The sequence below is a fragment of the Nannobrachium achirus genome, assembly GCF_963921795.1.
Source record: "Nannobrachium achirus genome assembly, chromosome: 7".
NCBI lineage: Eukaryota > Metazoa > Chordata > Actinopteri > Myctophiformes > Myctophidae > Nannobrachium > Nannobrachium achirus.
The window spans coordinates 43914644-43942199 of record NC_137816.1 but is presented as its reverse complement, the minus strand read 5'-3'; the positions used below and the strand labels follow the sequence as shown (position 1 = coordinate 43942199).

The 27556-nt window shown below is 40.7% G+C and overlaps 1 protein-coding gene and 1 long non-coding RNA gene across 2 annotated transcripts in view; both read left to right on the top strand.

Annotated features, from left to right (window-relative positions):
- whamm (WASP homolog associated with actin, golgi membranes and microtubules) overlaps positions 1–27556 on the top strand; it is a 162896-nt gene that overhangs the window by 68036 nt on the left and 67304 nt on the right. The gene's annotated exons all lie outside the window — the stretch shown is intronic.
- LOC308288266 lies at positions 21535–23845 on the top strand. Its single transcript, XR_013962181.1, has 3 exons — positions 21535–21624; positions 21860–22018; positions 23794–23845. It is a non-coding gene; the product is annotated as an uncharacterized lncRNA (long non-coding RNA).

Below are 27556 nucleotides of genomic sequence, written 5' to 3'. Positions count from 1 at the left end.
AGCAGTTAGGGTTAGGGGGTTCTGTGTCTTGCGGCATAGTCAGGGAATAATCAGAAATATGTCCAATCTTGGAATAAATTCCTTACTAAACATTTTATTCACCAATGTGTTTGTGAAGGTGTCCAGAAACACACAATTCAGTTTCCCTAGGGGAATCTGTGATAGCTGCTGAAAGCTATACAGGAAAAAACACACAAAATTAAATCTGCTTCAAGTAGCATGTGAGGGGTCAAACTAGGGATTTTTTCAAGATTCTGAATCCATTTCCAGCATTAGTTTTGCACGAAAAACACTCCTTGGCTACAACGGCCCAATGGCCCAAACACAAAAAGTGGTTTGTGTCGAGTTGGCTATGGCCGTAATGTTTCTATTACACTCTTCCCAACCAATCATCAAAAGGCTTTTCATTTTAATTTTGTAAACATAGACAACCATTTAAATCCGCATACGTAACCAAGTGTATTCAGTTTTGGATCATGTCTGCTGGTGCCTCCATCTCTCGCAGTTACAACTGAATTTACACAACGTGTAAAGCCTTATTTATAATTCATTGTACTGCGATGTCGCACACCGGCAGATCTACAAGCTCACAACGCGTCGCATCCGTGATGTGTTGTGGGCTTGTATCATTGGTCCGCCCTAGTGGGGGATATGATTTCAAATCAATATCAAGATTATTTCAAACCTTTGCCTCGATCGAATTAATGAACGATATGAGATTGGAGGGTGAATATGTGTGAACACACATATCTGACTGCCGTGACAACCTGAGCTATCACCAAGCTCCATTTCTTTCAAACTCGCACCGGTGAAAGGAGGACAGACACACAGCTGGGACATGAAAGAGCAAGATTATGCTGGCTGTTAAACTTTCATGATCTCAGGTGGACAAATTATTCTCTCAGCGTGCATACAGTACCTGTATACTCAGACAGGCGTGTGAAAGTATACCTAACCCATCTTTCTCTTTTGCCCAAAATTCCCATTATCTTCTTGCACAGTAAAATCCTCAGTGTCCATTTAACTCAGAATGTACCGTAAGTGGACAGTAGGATCCATTTGAGTCCACTTTTAGAATCTGTGTTAAATTAACACTGACAGTTTTAGTGTGACACTGTTCCCTGTTGAAAGCATACAATCCTACACTGTAGATTCATGAATAATACATATTATTAATATTCCATACATATTATGCATGAACACAGTACATCTCAGTCTAGTACAATGGATTTCATTACCACTTTCCATTTTGTGCACGTCATACTCAGGAGTGGACCTCTTGAGTATGACATAAGAGCAAAATGGCTACAATGTGAATGTATTCAAATAAAACACTTTTGTTCGGCATATCAATTCATATCACACAATGACATCTGATATGAAATGATCCACAGAACACACTTTTAGAACTGTAAAAGGGATTGGAGTGGAGGAGCCATTGTTATATACCTCTGGGCATTATGATGGGAAAGGAAGCGAAATCCCATATTTATAAATTGACACCGCAAAAACAGAAAAGCATCCAACACTTGACCGAGTGTGTATGTCCTGTGTGTATGTATGCGGACGGTATATGTATGGGGACGGCCTCAACAGCTGCAATACCGCGGGGTGACCGAGTGGCGCTGTTGAGCAGCCTTGAAATGAATGGACAATACAATAATTCATATATATAGCTTAATGGAATGAACTACTCAAAGGCACCACTCACTTCACACTGGGTGTGATTTTTATTATTGACTAACTGGATTAACCACTTATCCCTGTATTAGCAAAAATAGCCGATCTACAATCTTAATAAAAGCTTGTAATTTTCACTTTTCTTTATAATTGTTTATCAATTGTAATCAAGGCAAAAAGTTTGAAATAATCGTGATATTGATTTGAAGTCATATAGTGCTTCAGTGTGTCTGACTACAGGCTAATAAAAGCTTTTGCTTTCATTGGGATTATAATCCTCGTAAAAATTAAAGCCAAATAAATTAACTTGTCCAGTTTAATCCTAATCTCAACCCCATTATTTCAAATCACCGCTGCCACACACACACACCGCCAAACACACACATGGAGGGCAGGCATAGCTGAATGGGTAGACTTAAGGCATGTTTTCACTACAGTTCCGGAATTTTTCCTGCAAAATAATTAGCATAATGATTTTCAATTTGCCGGGAGTTTAGTTTTTTGGGTGTTTTCACATAAGTAAAAATGCTGGCATAGCCATAAAATTCCTCGTTTTCACTAAAGAAATTTCGCGGTAGGAAAGTCCGTGTTGCCAGACTTTGCGAGAGAACTAAGCAACCAGGTGTACGAAAATAATCCCCAAAAAGTGATATTATCTAGGCCACACGAGCACTTTAAAACTACACGCATCGTCACATCAGCTAATTGAAAATTACCGATCTACAAGCTCACAACAAATAAAACGAAACCAGCAACTATCATATACAAGCAACTTTACGGAAATGAAGCCAAGAGTCGCTTATAATTAGCAGACATGGCAACACTTGGACTGAAAGACCTGAAGAAAAAAAAAGAAAAAACACTCTCACCCGTTCGTTGCGTTCACTGCAGTGGCATCGGTGCCTGTCCCGTCTCTTCTCTCTCTCACTCTGAAGTGAACGCTACAAATGGATTTACTAAAACAAAATATTCTTCATGCTCAGCAACAACAACACATAAGGTCCGTTCAGAAAGGATCTCATCTAATGCAACGTGTTGCACCTGTGGGCTTTAGATTAGCTGTAGTCTGTGGACTCGCTCGCTGCTCAAAAGACCTTTAGGCTAATCATCACACGAGAACGACGACGATAAACTAATGATGCAACTTTTGTTGAGAACAGCTTCTTTCTTTCGGAACCTCTCCAGTCCCTCCGCAGATAGCGGAGGAAGAGGAGCTGCCGTTATAAGAATTCATTGAACTTTTGCAGGCAGCCAGCCACCATGGTCACAATGCGACTCTACTCTTCTATAGCCTAAATAATTATATCCCTAATGCAAGGACTCTATAGCCTAAATAATTATATCCCTAATGCAAGGTGAAGCTGTATTATATTTCTACTGTATATCCCATTCACATTCAGATCGTTTTCAATCCCAAATACAATGCTTTAACTGTTATCATTGGCTCCTTACGCACCTGCTTGTCAAAAAACCGTCAAAAATAACGGTATGCGTTTTCACAGAAGGGAAATTTGTATTCTCACGGTACTTTCTGCAAAAAATACTAGGTATTTTGCCGTCAAATTTCGGCCTCCAAAACTCCCGGGACACAAAATAAGTGGCCGTTTTCACATGGCGTGAATTTCAAAATTGCCGTCATTTTTGACAAGACTTCCAGAAGTTTTGCTCAGTGAAAACGGGGCTTTAGAGAGAGAGAAGCAGAAAGTCCCAGGTTCGATTCCCAGGCTTGGCAATGTGTCGAGGCGTCTCTGAGCAAGACACATGACCCCCAGTGGTGGAAAGTAACTAAGTATATTTTCTTAAGTACTGTACCCAAGTACAATTTTGAGGTATTTGTACTTTACTTGAGTATTTCCAATACTTTGCACTACATTTATTTGAAAACTTTAGTTACTAGTTACTTTGTAGATTTTGATTATTATCGCAAAACATCTACAAGCTATTGCGATGCATTGTGAACTTGTAGATCTGCTTTTCAAAACATTTTTTATACATTTGAAGACTTGAAATACGACACTCTGCCTAAGTACTTTTACTTTTGGTAGTTTAAGTACATTTATGATACCAATACTTCTGTACTTTTACTCCAGTAAATAATGAATTCCAGACTTTTACTTGTAACAGAGTATTTCTACATTGCCTTAATGATACTTTCACTTAAAGGCCCAGTTCACCTCTGGGACAACCAGATCTTATTTTATTGTTGTTTATTGTTTTTTGTGTTCAATCTGTGTTTTTAGATATTTTAGTATTTCAGAATGAGCCTACTTAACACATGTAACCCGTGCGCACACACACACACACACACACACACACACACACACACACACACACACACACACACACACACACACACACACACACACACACACACACACACACACACACACACACACACACACACACACACACACACACACACACACACACACACACACACACACACACACACACACACACTTTAAGTTAGCCGTTGATTTAGGCAGAAACTATACTTCAACTACTTTTTGAAGACCACTGAATAATTTGTCAATTTTGTCCTCATGTCTCTGTCCACCCATCATCTGGTGCACTGAATAATTGACATGTGCGTGTGGGTGTGCATGCTCCTCTCAAGGGAAGGAGTTCTGAGTCAGTCCACTCTTCCACGTTGATTAGGCTCAAGTTGTTTTGTTTAAAACGCAGTTGATGGTGAGACAGACACCCAGAACGCTCTGTAAAGCTAAATGTGCGCCGTCCACATATCGAAAATAGACCTACAAGCTCACAATGCATTACGGATGCAACTCGTTGGGAGCTTGTAGGTCAGCTATTTTCAACTCAATGGTATGGCATGCTCCCTCAACATAATGACCCGTCAATAGAAAGTCTAGCCACCTAGGCTGCAGCCTGACTTTTGCAGGTTCAACCTCCGATTCTGACGACTTTGCTGCGTGTCACTCCCCATCTCTCACTCCCCATTTCCTGTCAGTCTACAAAAAGCCAAAAAAGATCCTGGGGGATCCTGCATTTGACACATCAATACTGAGCAGAGCGCTTTAGACAGATAGACCTGTTTGACCATTATTGAACCTGAGAGGGATATTCAGTCGTCATAGTTAGGAGGATGAAACAAAGATACAGGTAATGCTAAACAAGTACAGAATAAGTAGAAAGCAATGCTTAATTTGTAAATGATTAGGTGCCGGAGCTCATGAACCCGACTAAACGCTAATATATTTGTGTCTGTCCTATTAAAGTTGTGTGTAATTTATGTATGTATACATTGCACTTTCCTTCACTTGTTTTATATTTCTGTCTTAACATATTGTTTTATGTTCTGTGGCATTTTGTTTTGTTATTGTATATCAAGGACTGAGGATGGAAGCATTCTTGATAAGTCCTTATACGTATATTTACACTGCTCTCTTAACTGTACAGTTTTGATTGCATTGTTCTGTCCATGTCCATCAGTGACTAAATAACCCCATTTAGGCCTAAGTCCGATTTGAAAATTACCCACAGTTTTTCTGGAAAACATATCACCCAGCCAGCCTCTGTAGCAGCTAGAAAGATGTTTTGATAGCTTACACCTTTGGCTTTCATAGAAACATTTCAGATAAACTTAAATATTTTTTCAAAAATTACTGTACTACATACTGTACATGTACTGTAAAACACAAATGTGTCTATAATGGGATAATTACTGTCCATTGGAACATGGGTTATTTTTTCATTTCCTGAAAAGTAGAAGTAGATTTTGGACAAAGGTTTCCACCCAACAGTAATAATATCCATGTACATACTGTATATCAACCGTAATATATGGATCAAGTATAATAGTTACAAGCATTTAGTTATAGGTAAGTAATTAGATAAATAAATAAATATGCACAGGTATAATTGCGACCGTAGGTCACAGTTTACTATCAGAACCGTCACAGCTTGTCCGTATACGCTTGACACTGTGGTTCCCCTGACACATCACTGTGACATGTGATGTCACAGTGATGTGTAAAGGTGTCTACACACCAAACAGCCTACAGGAGACTCCTTCTGACTGTACACAGACTGCAAAGAACTGCAAAAAACTAAGCACTTATTTTTTATTTTATTTTTGTTCAGACGACGCCGACTGTAGTTACTGTATGGCAGTGGTGCCAGGTCTGCTCCTTATAAGCAACGTTGATCCTGTTTTCCTATAATGTTGCTAGATGTGGGTTGCTTTTGTTTGGGCTTGTTTCTGAAGTGTAGTTGCTTATTTGGCCTTGCTTTCAACATTATTTTATAAAATAACTAATGTAATAGAGTTCAGAGGTGAAACTGGTCGCGCTTTTGGGCTTATTTTCATAGACCTGGTCGAGTATTTCACTCACAGAATCTGGCAACCCTAACCCGGCCGGAGGCAGCTCTGTTCTCCGTGCAGAGGAGGGAAAAAAAGAAAACAACAACACGGGCACTTGATGGACTATTACTAGCCTACTACTAGCTTTGCTTTGGATCCGATTGGAATAGGAATTGAGAGTTGAGATTGAGAATATGGTATTTAGTAAAAATATGCGACGGGAAAATGTCTCTGGCTTGTTTTGGCTTGGTTTTGGAGCAGTAGTAAACTATTCTACAACTCCCTCAATCTTACCGACGGCGAGGGGCGACTGAACAAAACTGAGCAAGTCCAGTTTTCCAGTTTTCGGTCGATAAGGTTCCCGACCCGCTGCCGAAAACCTGACGATGAGCTCCCGTTCGGCAACAGACGCTTTCCGCCGCCGAATCGTCGCCGAATCTGTGCGGTTAAAAGTGGCCTTAAGGGTTGGTCTATGGGTTTGCAGCTCTGACATCACGCTTTGACCACATAACTGTGATGTCATGGTAACCACTCTAACAGAATCCCTTTTATGCCCATATATGGAGATCTCTGCTGTCATCAATATTAAGCCCATATCTAACAGGACTTCAAATGGGAATGCCTATAAAAGGGATTGTATGCATGTCAGATGTAATAGTCGTCATAGGATTGAGTAAGCATGTTTGGGCTCTCACAGCATATCTCCATACAGTACATGGATCTCCATATATGGTTACCAGGGGTCTCCACATAGGGTGTGCCAATATGTAGTTCTAGAGCAGCCATTTCTTGGGTCAACACAGCCTTACACAGGTGTTCTGATTGGAGTAGAGCATTAGTTCTATGCAATCAAACAATTGAAACACCTGTGTTTTGACCCAAAATATGTCCGCTAAGGACTACAATTGCGTCACCGTTGGCACACACTATATGGTAACTGGTCCGATATACATCACTGGCCAGCTTGTCACCCTGAGGCGTCTTACTAGTGTACATTATACTGTCATCACTAATGTATGCATAAATACTGTAGTGTCGCGACGTGTTGTGAGCTTACATCAGATATTTCTGCCAAATAAGATTCGGTGTGGAGGGGAAAAAAGGAGCATGTAAGCAGAGATGGGGACTCGAGTTAAAGACTCGCGACTCGAGTCAACTCGAGTCGCGTTTTTGGAGACTCGTCACTCGACTCGGACTCGCCCCTCAAAGACTCGAGACTCGACTCGGACTCGCCCCTCAAAGACTCGAGACTCGACTCGAGCTCATAAGACTTGTGAACAATCTTTATTTTAAGCACTATAATGCATGACAAGCCCGACAAATATTGGCCTTTCTTCTTTCCTCTCTGGTGCCACAGACACAGCCGTCTGCATGGACCTTTCATCGTAAGATTTAAATATTAAAACGGCGAAATAAAACACACGTTTAGCTCATCATCAGCTATTTTACTTCAGCTAACTTGGTATTTATGTGACTCGTGAGTCGTGACTCGACTCGTGACTCGTGATGAAAGACTCGTGACTCGACTCGGGCTGACCCACTAAAGACTCGACTTGTGACTCGAGATCAAAGACTCGTGACTCGGACTTGACTCGAGATCAAAGACTCTTTTACATCTCTGCATGTAAGTACAGAACCCTGAGAGACACCGGCTGATGAAGTAATACGTTGGTTATGGGGTCTTTATAGAACCATTATCGGAAAGGTTCTTTCTGGAACCAAAATGTCTTCTTCTATGCTATGGCATCACTCTGAAGAACCAGTTACCGTTCCAGTTGGCACCTTTATTTGTCTGTGTGCACCAACAACAGTATGAACATGATTACTCAAGTTGAATGAAATGTACTGGGAAACAGGAAAAGCAGGTCTGCGTTTACAAGAACTTAAAACGGAATAACATTTATGCTGCCTGGGTCTTCCTCTCTAAAACCTTTAAATATTCTAGTTGGGAAATACATGACATTGCCTACCCGACAAGCAAAAATATTTGTTAGCTACTTGAGTAGATGGTTTGTTAATTCTGCTGACATTAGACTAACTCACTCATTTGTGGGTCGCGGGCACATTTTTATGGGTCCCATAATTATTTCTTTCCTACATTTTGTTTTAAATTATTATTTCAAAACATTTTAAAAAAAACACTCCAAAACACAAAAGCGATGCGTTGAGAGATTCTAGATCTGATGTTTTCACTAGTTTGGGTCCCGGGCAAACGTCTAGTGTGCATCAGTGTGAGAGTGAATCCCATTTTGCGACAAGTCTGGATGTAAATTTTATGTGACGTGTTGCAGTCAATTATATTATGTTTTACGCAGTACCTGTATTTATATTGAGACACACTTTCCCACTTAGGTTATCAAGCGTGAAATCAGCCCAGTCCAGATTCCATGCAGGCTGACTTCATTCATGAAAGTAATCTAGCACTGCGTCATTCATTGCTAGAGCTGGATGTCAACTGTAGGCTAGTCAGTGGTTCTCAAACCTTTTCATGTCGCGGACCCCCACATTTTGTTGATTCTGAGGAAGGCCTAGGGGCCGAAATGTCAATTAAATTACTGCATGTGTAGCCAGATTGTGCAACTTTCTTTTACTTCTTTTTAAAAAGGATCCCTAAATTAACATGTATTTGGCTGCTGACCCGATATGACAATATTTTGTGCCTGGGACCCCCATACAAAATGTTTTTAAAATGTTTCAAAAATATTCCCAATTTTTTAAAGATAAAAGTAATTAAAACTACAAGCTCACAACACGTTGTGATGCGGCAAGTTGTAAGCATGTAGATCGTCAATTTTCCAAATAGCTGATGTGTATATATAGGATTAATGTGGTTAAACTGATTTTGATGCTATATCAAATAATTTGGCTGGGGAAAACATGCCCACAAACTTCCTTTAATTACATGACAAAAACACAATATCTTCCTACACAGGACACTAGCTGCCCCAACTAAAGCTGGTCCAGAATGCTGCTGTGTAGTCACAGCTAGCCGATAATAATACTATATTTGTATGAGCTTTTCAGTAGACCTGGAACGTATCTGTGTCATTTTACATTTTAACCATTATTTTATACTTTGGCTATTCAAAAATAGCAGATCTACAAGCTCATAGCGTAGCACTGAGTGCCGCGCTATGAGCTTGTAGATCTGCTATTTTTGTAAATTTGCTTTTTTTTTAATATATATTTGAAAATACTTTTAAAGCGAACATTTTTAACTCAAATCTTTGCCCTTTGTCCCTGGAACAACATAGGGATGGGGTCCGCGGCCAAATACTTCAATCATTTTTGGGGGTCCTTGACATGAACACTCACCACTGAAATAGACACAGGTTTTTCAGTAAACTGTTAGTAGCCGGGGACCCAGTCACCAAAATGGGAGGGGACCTGTGATTTTCTGCCGTACTTTTTATTTCTATTTTATCTATTAGTTTGGTCATTAAGGTCCACAGAATGAGAGGCCTGCTCTGCTGGAAACATCGTGAAAAAAAGTTATGGCCATTTGTATATTCACTGTCCCAGTGACTCCACTAGAAATATTTAAAAAAAGAAATAAAGGGGTTCTTCATGATTCTGAATCCATTGCAAGCATTTGTTTTGCATGAAAAACATTCTTTGGGCTAGATTTCGGCCCCCCAAAACTGTGAAAAGTGATGAGTCATCACTTTTTTTTCCACTTTTCACAGTTTTGGTCTGCCGAAAGTTAACCCAAGGAATGTTTTTCATGCAAAACAAATGCTTGCAATGGATTCAGAATCATGAAGAACCCCTAGGTTGACCCCTCACATGCTAATTAAAGTAGATTTTTTTTTTATTATATATTTCTAGTGGAGTCAATGGGACAGTGAATATACAAATGGCCATAACCTTTTTTCGCGATGTTTCCGGCAGAGCAGATCTCTCATTCTGTGTACCTTAATGACCAAACTAATAGATAAAACTGAAATAAAAAGTACGGCAGAAAATCACAGGTCCTACCCTATTCCTTGAGCTTTTGGGCTTGTGGGTCCCCGGCTATAGGATTTAGAAGAAACTTTTAGAATCAGTCTCAGCCTCAGGTCTTGAAGGGTTAGCGACTAGACTGAGAACATTTCCCCTGTCGGTCTGTTTTGGCCTTTCTCCGCGTTCCAACAGTTTCCATGATGCATTCCATCAACAAGCACCTGCCTGGTCACACCCATACGCTCTATATTCTTCATTACATCAACCTGAGTCACATTTTCCAAAGTCAAGATCCATATGTTGCCATTTCCTTTTTCTGCTAAAGTGGTTTAACCAGTACTATTGAAAACGGATCCCACACCCTAGGTGGGGTTGGCGAAAGGGCCTTTCTGTGTGGAGTTTGCATGTTCTCCCGGTGTCCCCTAGGTTAGGTACCCTCACAAAAACATGCAGTAATCCTCGTCTCTACACTGCCTCCCCTGGCCAGCCTGGGCACCTGATGGAGGGGAAAGGAACTGGTTGGAATAACGTGTTCCTTCCTTCCTTGGACTCCTCATGCACTGTAGGAAGCATGAGGTCAATCCGTTGTCTCCCCAGGTTGGCAGAGGGAGTGTAGCGCCCAGGATTATAATTGGCACTGGGTGAAAAATGGGTTGCAAAATTGTGGGATAAAATTAAATAAAACAGATCTGTCAAATTGTTCATATTCCATCCTGAATAAGATTGGCTTCCAAAGGTTTGCAGGAGTGGCCCGTTTTGAACAGAATGCCTCAAATCATGAACTCAGCATCGGAATAATAGTTTACCTGCCCTGGCGGATACCTGTGCTCCAATGGGAACATTTAAGTTTTCTTCTCTCTTTTTATTTTCTCATCCTTTATTATCATTGTTATCTTGTTGTATTATCAGTATTATATTGTTATATTGCATTGTTGTGGTTAGCAGACTTCGCACCATCTTGCAGAATGTGCCACACACCACCAACATTTCAATGCTTCTGCTGTACCTGTACTGTATGAGTGACAATTAAAGCCCTCTTGAGCACTGAATCTAAACACAGTGGAAAAGGACAATGTCATGTCCACCAAGCTTAGTGGCTAAAATCCAGGAAGGGTTGTAGTTTTTACATTGCTGGATTTTTTCGCTTGTCAGCATATCTCAGCAGAAACAAAAAGTAAGCTCAGTTTTATGGCCACGAATGAAAACTTTGCCATACAACAAATATAGAGATAGACAATGTTGAAAATTGTGATAGAGGCTCTATAAACTGTTCTTATTATGCATGATTTATTTATGTTATAATCTTATTTAGAATGCCAATTATTTTTTACCACTTTTTTCCAAACAAAGTAGCCGTTATGCCAAGAATTAACCCTCCCCACACATTTCTGTTTTGCCACTACCAGTGAGGAGCCCCCACTGGGAGGACATAGTGCCTCCGTCCTACTCCTCCAATAAATATAACAACTTTTTTTTCCTCTTCTTTGGAAATATTTTCTTTCACATCAGGACAATGATCATACTCAGAGCAATAACCTATCTACTGTATATCTCCCAAACTCCCTCCTCAGTCGGAGTTAGGAGTTTGAATTAATTTCTATACAGATGTGAGGGGACTTAATTTAATTGACTACATGTTTTAAAATATGTAATTTTAAATAGAAAATCCTCTCTCTCACACGTATGCCAGTGATCACCCTCCCTTGTGCCAATGTTGGCACCCGTGCCTAAGGTTGCCTGCCCCTGGTATAAACGCTCAGCCAAGCTAGATGCACCAAAGTGGATTTGAACCCCTTGAACCATGGCGGTGGACAGGTACTTTACCCCAGCTGAGCATCTCTTTGAACTAGAGTCGGATATAAATATCGATTTGGCTGATAATATATTTGTCATTATTTAACTTTTTTCAGGACATCACTGTCTGCAATTGTGCAACTGATGTGTCCAAATTTTTAACGACTTTGAAATCAGCATCCATCCCAATTTTGGCTATGTTATGTCATATCATTATAAGCAACATTAAAGAAAAAAGCCAAAAAGCTCACAACGCGTCACACAGTGATGCTTTGTGAGCTTGAAGATCAACTATTTTTGCTAATTCTAGCGTTAAAGTCACTAAATAAAAGGTGTTTCGCTTTGATTAGAAAAAACTAAATATCGGACTGACACTGGGATCGGACTGACACATCTGGAATGGGTTGGGCTCTATTTTAAGCAGTTCAATGAATGAAACCAGTAACCACTGGGCATAAAGTCTGCTAATAGACAGGAAACAACAGTCCTACTGTAGCTACCTCAGATGAGCAGGAACATTCTTTGAGTTCCTACCAAGAAACACCAAAGGAATGTTACTTTACCTGCTCCAGCACCCCAAGTCTCACACACACACACACACACACACACACACACACACACACACACACACACACACACACACACACACACACACACACACACACACACACACACACACACACACACACACACACACACACACACACACACACACACACACACACACACAGCTGGGGGTAACCTTACAATAACAATATAATGCATTGTGCTCAAGAAAATTACTTGAAATCCGAGACAGAGACAAATTGCTTGTATTCTATTAGGTTATTATCCAACTTTATGCTATGCCTGCCTGGTAATAAAGTATTGGATGACTATCACATTGAAAATGTCACATTGTTTCACAAAAACATAAAGACTGTGGAATGTTATCACAATGTATTATCATTTGAGGGGAAATAACGAAATATAGCTTTTGAACTTTTTTCGGGGATAGTGGATAGATCAGTATTCATGATTAACCGATAACTACAGTATGTGTCATTACAAAGCACAGATTTACACTGAGTAACAGGATAGCACATGCAAGGATAGGGTTGAATGCTAGGCAAACACATAAGCTTTGTATTACATTGTGATCAGTGTGTCAGTAGTGTCTCAAACCATAAAACACTTCCACAAGCTTTGAATAGTAACTACAGAGTCTGTAATTCCACCTTGTAAAAGTTGAATGAGTTCGGAAAGTTGAATGAGTTTGACCAAAACTCAAAGTAATTGATTTGTTACCATAGCTAAGCTGACGTGTGTATTTTGCACCTGTACTATGCGGTGCTCGTTTCTCTTGTTCTCTGGCTGTGTTGATAAATGTGGTGTGACAGCATTCAAAAGGACTCATCTACAGGACTGACTGACTGAGTAATAAGAGGGGATCTTTTCTGCCAAATCTCATAGAAAAGCAAAAGCACTGCTTAAATATAGGTTGCACTGTCTAAGATTAGATCATTTAGAACAACTTCGTCTTAACTGTTCTAGGCAATGTTCTTTTATTATCATTATTATTAAACCCAAGAAAGTAAATTTAATTACTCCTAATTGGCCAGTTTAAACAAGCTCATCTGTCAGATGGAGAGAGTTAAGACTCTCCATCATTTTATCCGAGAAGCCTGCTGGCGCTCAAAGCTGTCTCATTAGTGAGAGCTGCGTTCCGTTTGTCTAAATGAGCAGCGTCCGCGTGAGGATTTCTCTCTAATACCAACACCACCTGGACTTTTATGCAATAGACTGCCATTACTACCGATGCCAGGAGGCCAAAGGGAAACGATGTGTCAAAAGGCCACAAACTGGATTCTAACTTAACACCCTCGTACTGAGTGACAGTGACAGGGACTCCAGCTCCGCTGATCCACCAGAAAACACAGTATTCTTATCCTCAAGGAGAAAGAGGGGAGGTCTCCTCAGAAGCAAAGCGTCACACAGCAGATGGTCTCCCAGAAGCTAAACCATCTGGTGATGTCCAATCCCCATCGGTCTGTCCCCTCTCATTCACCCGTTTCTACAGTAAGTGCTGCAGCTCTGCTCTGAGCACCAGCACTCACACCGTCCCCTCCTATGTGTTATTAACACAAACACAGAACAAACTCGGCACTTTAGCGTTACAATCCCCTCAGCTCTGTAGCCTACCTACAGCGCTCTGGGCAGCCAAGATAACACCCATCGCTACGTCGCATTACATCGCCTAATCAATGAGCGTAAGCCTTTAGTTGTCATGCACAGGCCAGCCAAGAGATTAACACCTATCCCCTGTGTCAGGCTGCCTGGCCCTGTCAGCACAACTTACTGTAAATAGCGCTACGCTGGATTGTGTTGCTGTCCGACCGGGAGGGGGGGGGGGGGGGGGGGGGGATCATTTTGGATGATCACAGAAGGGAAAGACATGCAATATTTAACTAGGCTAATACAAATACCAGCACTTTTTCTTCAGCATCTAGCCTATGTAAGTCGCTCTAGTCTGAGAGCCTCTCCTAATGCGTAAGTGGTCAATTTTTAAATAAATCTGCCTCTAATTTAGGTAGTTGATGTTACTGGTAAAAAATAGAAAATCTTATGCCTCTGTCATATTGCTAGGTTTGGAGCAATATACAGTAGTGTATCAGTTGTCATTCTTTGTTAATGTCAGAGGTGAGAGTTATCTATGTAAATGAACTGAGTGTCAGATAGGACCGCTAATGGCCAAACTAGTGGGGTCAGGGAGAGGTTACTGATAGGTGGCATGTATGGTGACTGTCAATGTGTGACAAGAAGAGACCATAATGGAACCTTCCTGATGGACAGTGAGTGAAAGAGCGTGAGATACACTAGAGAGTAAGCAAGCGTGAGAGTGAAACTGGGAATTGTGGTGGTGGTGGGTGAATGGCATAGTTAATCCATAACCCTATTCAGGCCATGAGTAAATGCAGGAAAAAAATACATGACAGAATACCAATACTCCTCCCTATACACAGCACATTGCTTCATCAATGTCGGCCAAACATTCACTGCCAGACAGATTGCATAATCACCAAATGCAATTAAAATGTGTTGTGCCGTTAAGCGCACGCGCACAAAGTTTTTGTTTCAATTATTTATTATTGGAGATCGTCATGGTACTCCATTTTCAAATACCTTCTAAGATCAAATTAAAACAACCCCCAAAACACAACAACAACAACCACAACCAAGTGAAACTTGAGCTTGAGGAAAGATTGCAGCGTGTGAGTGCAGAGAGAAGTGTGTTTGTGGGTGTTGCCCGCTGCTTGGGTCCAGTGGGGCAGTTTCCTGACACTCTTGAGATAATACTAGGGATGGGACGATATGAACATTTCATATCACGATTATTGTGACAAAAGAAATCGCGATTTACGATATTATCGTGATAATCAAAATCCATTATCCTGGGCCGGAACATTTGCCAAAAGCTCACAAACGCGTTGTGAGCTTGTAGATCGGCAATTTTTTGGCAAAGACATTTGATAGAGAGTGAAAAAAGACTGTATTAAGTACGTATATTATAAGAACCTTTTACCAATTATAGAGGGTTTAAATGGTACCGGATATGCAGCTCGGCAAAATAAAAAGTGAATTGATCCCAGTGCATGACGGAGGACAATATCACGATAAATTAAATCTCCACAATACGATTATCATGAGTGTTTTTTTTTTTATCACGATAAACGATAATATCACTTATCGTCCCATCCCTAGATAATACTGCATTGATTCTTTTCCTTTCAAAACCTGCTAAGTAAGTCTGGCAAACGTTGAAGCAGCCAGGGTTGTTGAACTGGTTTCCTACAAAAATGTATTGGAAACATTCAAGCACAGTGGCAAGGACTGTGCTCGATTAATAATGTATCCTTATCATAATTATTAGTCATTAAATTATTATGCAGTTAATGGAATTAGACGTAACTTCTTCGTGTTAAACATAGCACAAGGTTTCATATTGTATTTATGAAGGCGAACATTTGACTGGTCTGATCTGGTAAAGAAAACTACACTGTACAGTTATTTGATTTAAGCAATAAATAAAAATAAAGCTCTGTTATTGGACATGACATTAAACAGCCAAGCCAGAGGAGGCTAAAGTAATTGTGGCGTGAAATACAGCAATTCAAGCCTATACCATAACAGGGAATGTACAGTATGGACTACTACAGGCTATAATAAATCTGAATTATGTTCACTGTGCAGTTGTGGGAGGGGCTTTGATACTCTTTGAACCACAGTGGTGTGAAGTAACTAAGTACATTTACTCAAGTACTGTACTTAGTTACAATTTTGAGATATTTGTAACACTTTCCAATTTCCAATACCTTTACTTCTACTCCACAACATCTCGGATCCAAATATTATACTTTTACTCCTTTTACTAATTTTGTACATTTTACTATATTGAAACCTTCTAAGTAAGAGATGTGAGTACTTTTAGCACCACTATCTGAATTATGTTCACTGTACAGTTGTGGGAGGGGCTTTGATACTCTTTGAACCACAGGCACATGTAGGCTCAGGGGTGTCGCACCAAATTCTGGGCCCTGGGTACAAGGTTTCACTCACATTTTGTGCTTTAACTATTGAAGCTCACAGCGCGTTGCGAGCTTGTAGATGTGCTATTTTTTTAAAATCGTGAAAACGTGTGCAAGTCTTTGAATATTTCAAATCCTACTAAGGTTGTTTGTTGTCAGTGGTAACTTGTCAAGGACCCCCAAATAATATGTCAAGGACCCCCAAAATAATATGTAGGTCTATGTACCCCCCCCCAGAAGCAAAATTTGAGTTACAGATGTTCGCTTAAAAATACATATATAAGATTTGCCATTTCAAAATTTTCACGACTTTTCAAAAACAGCAAATCTGCTATTTTTCAATAAAGTATATAACATAATTAGGGCCCCCTCCACCTTGGGCCCTAGTAACTCAGTCCCACTCCCCCCCCCCCCCCCGTGTGACGCCCCTGGGCACATGTAGGCTTCAACCACCACCACCCACCAACACCTCTCTTCTCTTCCCATCGCTAGTGCCTTGTAGCTATGCCTGCGCGGTGGGCAGTGTTGACTGACACACACACACCCGCCCCACTAGAGCTATATTCACACACACACACACACACACACACACACACTCACACTCACACACACACACACACACACACACACACACACACACACACAGTGCCAAGGACAGTCGCGAATGGGAGTGGAGTGGGCATGTTTTCAAGGAGCTGATAGCTGTCAATTCCACTTCATTATGATTTCTCCACATGTTGCCAATGTAAAACGGTTCATTATCATATAATGACAAAGTAACGAACACTCTACCCACTACTAGACACAAATGGATAGATTGATCCCTACATTGGTGTCGTTTTATTAATTGATTGTAATAATTGGGGTGGGGGGGCGTGGAGTCCTGACTGGACTGGACTCAATTAAACATAATATTAGGCTGCCGCCTGCCAGAGACTGCACTGGACAGCGGTGATCTCCTCAGCTTGCATCTTTTTAGGTCTATAGCTACACACTTCATACACGCACGATCGTGGACAACAGTAGGCTAAATACATGATTTCTTAATTGCCACAACAAGCAAGCAACAGTCAAGATGTTTCCACTGTAAATAGAACACTTCGGCCAGTGCAGGTGTCATAATAAACATGGATATAGCGTTGTGGATTACTTACCCCATTGCCACAGACTTCAGGAACTCCTTCTATTTAGACTTTGATTAATTACAAAAAAATAAAACGTATAATAAAAAATAAAATAAATTAAAAAAAAAAATGGGATGATGAATACAAATCCAGCGTTGATTTAGCGGTTCAAAGAGTTCATTTCTCCACCACCAGCTTCGAACAAGTCCTTTAAAAAACGAGAGGGCTTGAAACACGAGAAGAACACTTCGTAAACTCGATTCGCCGGGTTGTCAAGCTTCCATGAAGCCTCCCTCCATTTCATCAAGTTTTTTCCCCAACCCTTTTTAATTATTTAGCCAAGTACAGTCCCGCAATGCAATAATATTCTCTCTCTCTCTCTCTCTCTCTCTCTCTCTCTCTCTCTCTCTCTCTCTCTCTCTCTCTCTCTCTCTCTCTCTCTCTCTTCCAACGCCGTGCGTATAAATTAAGTTAGTGTGTTTGCGGTTCCCTGCTTGCGTTGCGTGTCTCTGTGGGGAGTTGTGGTTTAATGATGTGCGCTGGGAGCAGCAGCGCCACTGACAGGCTGCTGCTTTCACCTGTTCATATTTCTACTAACTGCCACCCACACACTGCTGCTCCATAGCACTGAAAACCATGCAAACCATGTAAAGCTGCTAGTGAGGCTGGTTGTTCAACTATTTTCCTGGACACATAGTCAGTGGTGTAAAAAAGTACTCACATATTTTACTTAATCTGTTACAATTCCGTAATTCAAAATGTACTTGAGTAAAAGTATGAAAGTGTTGGCATCAAAGTACCAAAAGTAAAAGTAGGCCTACTAAATGTTTGAAACTAGCAGATCTACAAGCTCACAACATGTCGATCTTAGACCTATGTTTTGTAATAGTAATTTATACTTGCAAAGTAAATAGTAACTAAAGTTTCCAATTAAATGTAATGGAGTAAAAGTACAATATTTTGATCCAAAACCGAAATGTAGTGGAGCAGAAGTAAATGTATTGCCACTCGGAAATACTCAAGTAAAGTACAAATACCTCAACATTGTACTTAAGTACAGTACTTAAGTAAAAGTACTTAGTTACTTTACACCACTGCCTATACAGTGGTTCTCAAACATTTTTCAGCGTGTCAAATTGATGCCCCTATATTTGATGTAGGCTTATTGATTATATTGATTGATTGAATACTTTGGTTTGCATAGGAAAGTGTAAGCCTACATGACAGTACAGTTCACTGAAACAAGGTCAACTAAAAGGATAAAGACCACAATAAAGCTTTGGCCGTTGCCAGGGGCCCTTGGCTCTCAGGGGCCCATAGGGGAACTGGGCAGCGTGGTCATTGACAATTTACTAAAAGTATATGTATACTATGTGGGCCCCTCCTCTGTTGTCTACAGGTGCTTTCTTGGCCCACAGATGATCATCATGGCTTAAAATCCGAGCTGGGTAGTGCACGTCGTCGGGAGGGAGGGGGGGTTATGGTGGAGGGTGGGGGGGGGCCTAAAAAATTATCGTCCAGGGGCCCTCGCGGGGGTTAATCCATGTTTGTGCCAGCTCCCCAAGAGAAGATTTGTGGTGCTTTCATGTCCAAAAAGAAGAAATTAGCAAATCTATGTGAGTTTGTGAGCGGACTAGCCCCGCCCTACTCTTCCTCCTGGTGTTGGATAGGAACTATAGGCTGACAACTCTACTGCCTAAAGCTATAGCGTAATATGTGCAATATCTCATCTGTCCCAAGCAGCAGGGATGCCTTCTTTGAAAAATTGTAGCAGAAACTGTAGCAGAAATGTGGTCTCTCCTGTGCATGGAGTTATAGGCCCCCTGGGCCAGCTAGTGTCCTGGGGTTGCAAAGGGTTGCCCCGCTGATCAATACTAAATCCCGAAAGACTCTAGGAGGAGCTCGTATTGGGCCCCTCATTGATTACGGAGTCCTTGTCTGGTATCGCGACGCCCCAGTCGCCTTAAAGTTAAAGCTTCAAACAGCCCAAAACAAACTAATTAGGGTTGTGCTTGGTCTCCCTCCTCTGACCCACCTTACCGATCATCACCACGAAAGCGTGGGATGGCTCAAAGTAGCTGACAGAGTACAGCATCTTGCAATGGGCCTGGTGTACAAGATACACTACACCTCCAAGATTCCCATGTACCTGACAAACTACTTCTTAAAGGTCAAGGATGTTCACGACCACAACACCAGAGGCAGCTCCACTAATCATCATCAACGTAGATTTAACACTAAACAAGGCTCTAACTCGTTCTCCTGCTACACCATCAACATGTGGAACGCCCTTCCTCAAGCCCTAAAGGAGAGCAAATCCCTAGCCTCCTTCAAAATTGGTATGAAAAGTCACCTTCAGACAGCTGCTACCCGTGACTTGTAAATAGACTAAGCCCCCATGCCCCCCCCCCCCTTTTATTATTCTTTTTTCTGCCTTTGTATTTGAAGTTATGCTTTTGAAACTGATATTATCCTAGATAAAGTACTATGTTCTATCCGTCTGTCTTTCAATGTTATATGAGATACTTAAAGTGTGGTTCCTGTGGAAATAAGCCTCGGCTTTCTAGGATCTCCTTTTAGTTGACCTTGTACCACTGATTTGTACTGTCATGAAACTGTACTTTTTTCTATTGCAAACTTCTAATAAATTCTTCAATCAATCAATGGGGTCCTTGACTACCACACCACGAGGCTCAATGACAATTTATAAAAATGCATATAAAAACAATAAAACATGGTGCCACTTCTCCAAACTCAATGCACTCTGCCGCCCTGTTCTTTTCTGTTGTCCTATTAGGCCTACTTGGTGTCCTCAGGCTCCATAGGTTGAAGAAGCCCCATTAGACAACAAAAGTCCTATAATGCCTTTATTGACTGTAAATCTAGGGTTAGGGTTAGGGTTAGGGCCATTTCACCTCTGGGACAACCAGATCTTATTTTATTGTTGTTTGGGACACAATCAACACAATCCTGAGTGCTTTTTTTGTGTTCAATCTGTTTTTTTTTTTTTTTTATATTTTAATATTTCAGCATGCTCTAATGATGCATTTTGCATCATCTTAGCACTTCCTCATTTCATTTCATGACTACATGACTCTCCATAGGGTTCAAATTTCAAATCTTCCTACTGTTATCTACTACAAATACTACTACCATTGAGTGACTGCAAATTCTTAGGGGTGAAATTCCCCTTTAAGTCCAGCTCCACCATTGAAAGGTTTAAATCCTCCCTAAAAAAAACATCTCTTCTCCATTGCCTTCAGGTCTGGACATTACATGTAAGTTGACCTCTCTGACTCTGTTGAACTGTATTGCCTTCATGTTCTTTTAATTTAGTGGTATTTGTATGAGGTATTGCTTTTTTTCTTTTGACTTTTACTATGTTGTTTATTGTGTTATTTTTTAATGGAAAGCACGTTGGGTCAACTGTTGTTTTTAAATGTACAAGGCCTATACAAATAAAGGTGACTTGACTTGACTCTACCCTGATTGGATAGAAATTGTATCCCGACCTGAAAATGTATTTTCTGTTTATTAAAAACGAGTAGGCCTACTATCAGAATGTAGAACTATTTAATCAAAGGAAATCATAAATACCTTTAATGAATTCAGGTGTACTTACATGTTTTCTGGGTGCAGATGATGGTTCTTCTCAGCAAGATGGTGAAAGTTCCAAGTTAAGTCAAATTATAAAATTATATATTAAATAACCAGACCGGAAAGCCGAAATAAGAAGCCATATGGATCCCTTGCATTTGGAAACGCACCAACAATGCTGCAATACCAATGTTGCAATGAGCTTTAAACACAGATATTAATTTGGACAACTACTGCACGATAAACAAGCCACACAGCGTCTGCTCTGGTCAGGTGAGGATGAGGATGAGGAGGAGGCCTATCAATATTTTACAGGTGTGCTCCTCGGTGTCTGGCGTCGGAAATAGCAGACCTACAAGCTCACAACCCGTCACAGAAGCGACGCGTTGTGAGTTTGTAGGTCTGCTATTTTCAGGCTTCAGGCCAGCAGGGGGGCAGAAAGATCAGTGCGCACCCGGAACCATTGATATTATTTCGTGTTTCCGGCGGAGGTCCTTCGCTGACGTAGCCTACTGTTGTTGACATTTTGGCAGACGATGCTCTTCCTTTTTCCTCCTGCAATATTTTCTTCCAACTAAACAGAATCATTTAGGACCAGGTACGGTTAAATGTTGCTTTTTTTGTTCTAAATTATGTTCTCATGTTATGAAAAGTACGTGTGGTTTTAGTTGAGTCATTGAATAATCATGACTTCTTTGTATATCGGGGAATTTACCATAGTATGTGCTAGTTATGTTAGCCTAGCTGCATGCATGGCATAATGAATCATTATGCCATGCATGCAGCTTGCAGCATCATTATTAATGATGCACATCGTTGTTGTATCTCTGTAGAATGGCCGACGCCGCAGAAACAGAAACACTACGTGCCTACGAGGAGAAGTTTGCCAATAGATTTACCACCGAAGACCAGGACTACCAACAGTATTTTACCAGGCCAGCAGACAGCCCGCCTATTGTTGAGGACTGGGTGCGTGGAAGAGGCAGAGATAGGTAGGTGACTGCACATTTATTATGCTTCTGAATTACCTATTTCAAAATAAACATTAACACTAACACACAGTGTGATTACAACTGTCACGATTACAAATTTGTTAATTAATTGTCACTCAAATTATTGAGAATAACGAATAAACCCGTTTGGCATTTATTCGGAACATATGAACAAAAATATAATTTATGCTTGCCCTTTAGTTTTCTTTATAAAAAATCACAGGGCTGACATGACAAACAATTTAAAATTTACAAATACATTATTGACATATTAAAGATTTAAAAATAGCAGATCTACAAGATTACAACACGTGACGCTGACACATTGTAAGCTTGTAGATGTAGATCTGATTTTTTTTTTTTTTTTTTTCAAATGTATGAACATTTTTCAACATGGAAATAAGTATGACGATAATGCAAAAATAATTGCTATTAGACAATTATGTGATAACTAATAACTGTGACAGGCTTAAGTGTGATCGCAGAATGCAATACAGGGAGGGCTACTATTTAAACAGGGGATGTGGTTCCAAACAGGTGTATTACGAGGACATGTCATTGAAATCGACATATTGGTGGCGGGTGATTCAGAGGTTTTGGAAGGCTAAATTTAACCAACTATTAGTATAGCACCAGATGATGAAGTGACTGACCTTCATGAAATAAAAATATACTCACTTAACCTTCCGAATGGGCTAGGAAAGGGTAAATAACACAATTGTTGTTTCCAAATCAAAGAAGACATTTGTTAATAGAGCATTTTCACTACTGTATCTGAATAATTGCATTCATGAAAACACAGTAGGCTAAGACGTGTTCAAACTCCACTCTGTTTCAGTGCTTTACAAAAAAAAGTAAAATGTGGCATGCAGTCATTGCGGTGCAAGACCACGCAAACCCGCTACACACAACAAACAGCTGCCCAGGGTAGCCTTCGCTGAATTCATGCATCGTGCGTCATGTCTCTGCAACTTTAGCAAAACGTTTTTTTCCAGTCCACACCATTAGTTACAAAAGTGGCATTTAGCCAGTGCCGCTGCAGCACTGAAAGTGCCTGCAAAGGAACACAGAAGAACACATCTGCTTATGTTCTATGAAGAAGTAGGTTTTGAAGTAGTCGGATGAAAGGAAAAAAAGGTTTTGGTATAGGCCTACTCGTATGGCAGGATGGGATGAGATGGGCCGCTTATTTTTTCTCCAGGTCAGTGAGCCTCAGGGTCTGATTTCTAGTGCTAGAGTTACCTCCACTCCAGGCTCATCTGTCCTCACTGTAGGCCTAGTAGCAGCCAGGTGATTTGGTGTTAGTTGAAGCAGCACTCGCTCTTGATCCAGTGTTGCCGTGATGGGTGGTTGTCACCAGGTGGCTGCAGTGACAATGACACACAATATTAACACAATCCAGGCATATCTATCATATCATCATATCGACGATCAGGGGTGTACTGGAGTACTAGTTGCGGAGCACCCGCCGCCCGCACATTCATGGACATGTACTTGTGTACCCGCGAGAGAGCGTCTACCTCGCGTATTGATCAAAAACAACCATCCATTATTCACAGCTCTTACAAAAGCCAAGTGTAAAGTTTAAACAACATGAATTAACATGGACCTACCTATAATTGTATCATTTCAATCATTTATCACTGGTATGCACGTGTGTGTACTGTACATGACGTACTGTAGCACTCCAGTAGTTAAAAGAATCTGTACACCACTGTTGACGATACATTGAGAAAGTCTGTTGTTTATTCTGTACTTCTGTTTCTAACTTCTAGGTTCCAGGACCAGCGTGGACACCGAGGCCGTGGGTGGGGAGGGGGACGAGGTGGTGGTGGTGGAGGTTGGGGAGGGGGTGGAGGTGGTGGTGGTGGAGACAGGGGTTGGGGTGGAGGGGGTGGAGACAGGGGTTATGGTGGACAGCAAGACAGGCATGGGCATGGTAGTGGGTATGCATCAGGAGGATCTCAGGGTGGATATAATTCAAGGCCTCAGGGCTACAACCAGAGATATTCTCAGGGCCACTACTGATATCCTCCATACAGTATCCATTGAACTATTTTTAGTATTTACAGTCTATACAGCACCATAACTTGTACATGTATTTCCTATTCACTTGTCTCTCATGACTAAAGTGTTTAACAGATATAATTTGTTGATTCAGTAATTTGTGTATAAATCTGTAATGATACAAAGGAAGGAAGATTATTGTAAAGGGCACAGATTAATGAAGGTTCACAACCTTTTTCAGTGTTACTGTCATAATATTTGACAACTAGAGTTCCTTACAACTTCTTAAAGCTACAATCCATAAGATTTATGTCAGCTGGCTCTCCAGACGTAAAGTGTTAATTGCAACGATATCTGACAGCACATCCAATGTCCAAACCTCACCCCATTCGAATGATATCAACGCACTGAATGGGAATTTGTCATGTATTTTTGAATTGTCATTGAATGATGCAGTACTAGCTGAGGTACTGAGCTACCGGGCAGGTTAATTACACCATTTATTGGGAGACAAATGACCTACCGACGGGGCTCAGTAGCTCCGCTGTATAAAGTATAGTTATTGACCATGACGGAGGCGCGCCGTCTCAGGCGACCTTGAACCACATGAGACACCTCCGAATGAGCGCTAGCGAGTGAGTCGTGTCACGTGTTGCGAAGGTGGCATGAGCCGACTCAACACCGCTACAAGTTGTAAACCAGTGGGCCAGAATCGTAAATCTTCATTTCCCCGACTTTAGCCAACCCACTGAATGTTGACAAAAAACTACTGCAGATGTGCAGCAACATACTCTAACATACCAGATTTACCAGATTAGTTTTATTCATTCATATAAATCGTGGATTGTAGCTTTAAATGATTGGTTTATTCTAATCCTTGAATGTATTTTTGTTGCTTGTGAACACAGAAAACAGAATTGTTTGCCTCGTTATTTGACCAGAAAGCGGTCATAATTTTGTCCATGGATACCACATGCAAGAAACAAGTGAAAGTAAAGCATGGCTGAATTATCTCATATCTTTTGGAGCTATATGTTTTCTTTTTTGTTTTAACACATTTTATATAAAGTTGGAAATTGTGCATTTACATGCGTTTTTCAGTGTTTGAGATATTCAGCAGGTCTGGATGTTTGTACTTGTTGAATCTGAATTACCACAGAAAATGTATAATGAGCAAACTGTATTTTCTTAAGTCACAAAGTTGTACACTTTTGTGGTCATCTTCCAAAAGATTAAAAACTGTTTTATAACTTATTTTCATTTTGTGATATTATTGAGTATATTTAGCACAAAAGGACCTCAGGGCTTGTCAACTACTGTATATATTGTATGTTAATTAGTCTAGAAAAGAGTTCAGACCACAGCCTTAGATGATACAGTATTGTTTTATGCTGGTGCAACCTCCTTATTCGGATCTGCACTATTTACAGCAGCGAATCAAATTGAAGTTACTTGATAACATCTGCTTTCTACCCTCGAGGAGGGTTCTATGTATTGTATTCTGGTACAGTATCTGACAACCATGTATGTTGAATAATCTTTCTCATGCTATTGTTAGGTCTTTATGGGTGACCGGTGGACATACTTATACATACAAAAATCCAGTCTAAATCAGATGTTCTATTGTGCCAACGATCATGAATAGTTAAGCCAATACAACTTTGTCTAAGCTGTAAATCAAAGCAAAACGACTTAAATGTTTGACTGTCATATGACACTTGTGGGTCATAGACCTTGTATTTGAGATATGACAAATGCGTGTTCGCTCAAATTAGCTTCAATTTAAATGTTGGTCCCACAACTCTGGATCAGTTCATGTGCCCATATCCTGGTAGAAGCTTAATGGGATCAGCCTAGGAATTATTATGTATCGTCTACATGCAGCTTATGTATATTGTCTCTTACGGTCAAGTCCTAGGGACTAGTTGTTTCCATTGTGGTCCTATGTATTCAATTCATCAACTTAAAAATAACACCAAAATACAATATCACCAACCAATGCCTAAATGTACAAAGTAGGGGGGGGTGAATCTATGGGGAAAGAGAGTTTACCTCCCCTTTTGGCCTCATGAAAGATGGACTTTCGGGGCCTTTCAAGCCAGGGATGGTGTCAGGGCATGTGTTTGCTGTTATTGCTTTTAATCAGCAAAACTGATATATGTGCAGCTGTAGAGAGATAAAAGACAAGAGCTACAATATCTAGCGTGTTAATTTAAATCAGTGTAAAAATGGACCCATAAACACTATGGCGAGGGAAGTGAGTGTCCCCTCGGCTGGGTCTGCCGGCCTGTCAGTGCTCATGTTGTGCGTTTGTGGCGATGCAACGTGACAGTGCGCTGGCAGGCATGTCCTCAATGATGAACTCATCTTCTACAATCAGGGCTCCATATCGCCCATCTAAGTGCATGCAGTGCACACATGCGCTTGAATGCAAGCATTAGCCCCCACCACCACCTCAAGCACGCACACACGCACGCACGCAAGCACACATACAGACCACATCCCCCAAGCCCTGCAGCACTCAACGACCTACATGTGGTGTCAGGGAGTGCAGTCACTGGGGTTGGCCCAGGCCAGCAGACAGTTAATGTAGGATGTGACATGACGAGTGATGTAAGCAGTGCTCAGGCACTGCATTTTCTATAGAATCTGAACGCCCTTGGCTTTAATTGTAAGGGGCATGCAACTGTACAAATACATAGCCTCACATGAGCACACGTGCCCACACACCAACATACTGCAAGCGCACGCACATACTATACTCGCATTATATTATAGACTATTATGCATTTAAAAAACAACCATTAATATTTGCAGATAAGATAAGCTGATTTCTTTGAGATGTGGTGGTGTCTGATCTTTAGTCTATCTTCCACTATTTAAGCAATGCTCAGCCGCAGGCTTGTGCTGGCCTGTCATCTGTTTCTGATGCTGAAATGAAATCATGTGATCTTATGTTTTAGGTTAAATGTTCAAAACTGCAATATATTTTTGATTCTTCAATTATTGTAAATGCTTCTTTGATCATTTAAGATCCAAATTTCAGTTTCAAAATCCAGCAGTTTGCTCTCTGTATACGACAAGGCTGCAAGCTATGATGATAGTCATACAGTCCCTGCACAGATGAAAATCTGTAATAATCAGTGCCTACTATTTACATTGCTGAATATTCAAGAAAACATGACCAGATTCAAGAGCATTTGCTCAGTGTGGTGAGTCAATGAGCTATTTTCATAATGGGGTCTCTGTGTCATTTCTTTCATTTAGCAGCAATATAAAATGCTCTGAACGTTGCCGATTGCTCAGACTGCTTTCAGAGCAAGCTACCTGAAAGAATTTCTAAATTGTCCATTTTCTATTTGTATTTTGTAATGAAAAAGCATTTGTTCAGCACCCAGTGATTCAGGAGCCCTGGGGTGAGGCTCACAGAGCCCTATGCAATATGCATGGTAATTAAACAAAGTCATCATTAGAACTCCTACAAACACCAACTGGACACAGTAGGACACACAGCTTGCTTCCATCTGCTCC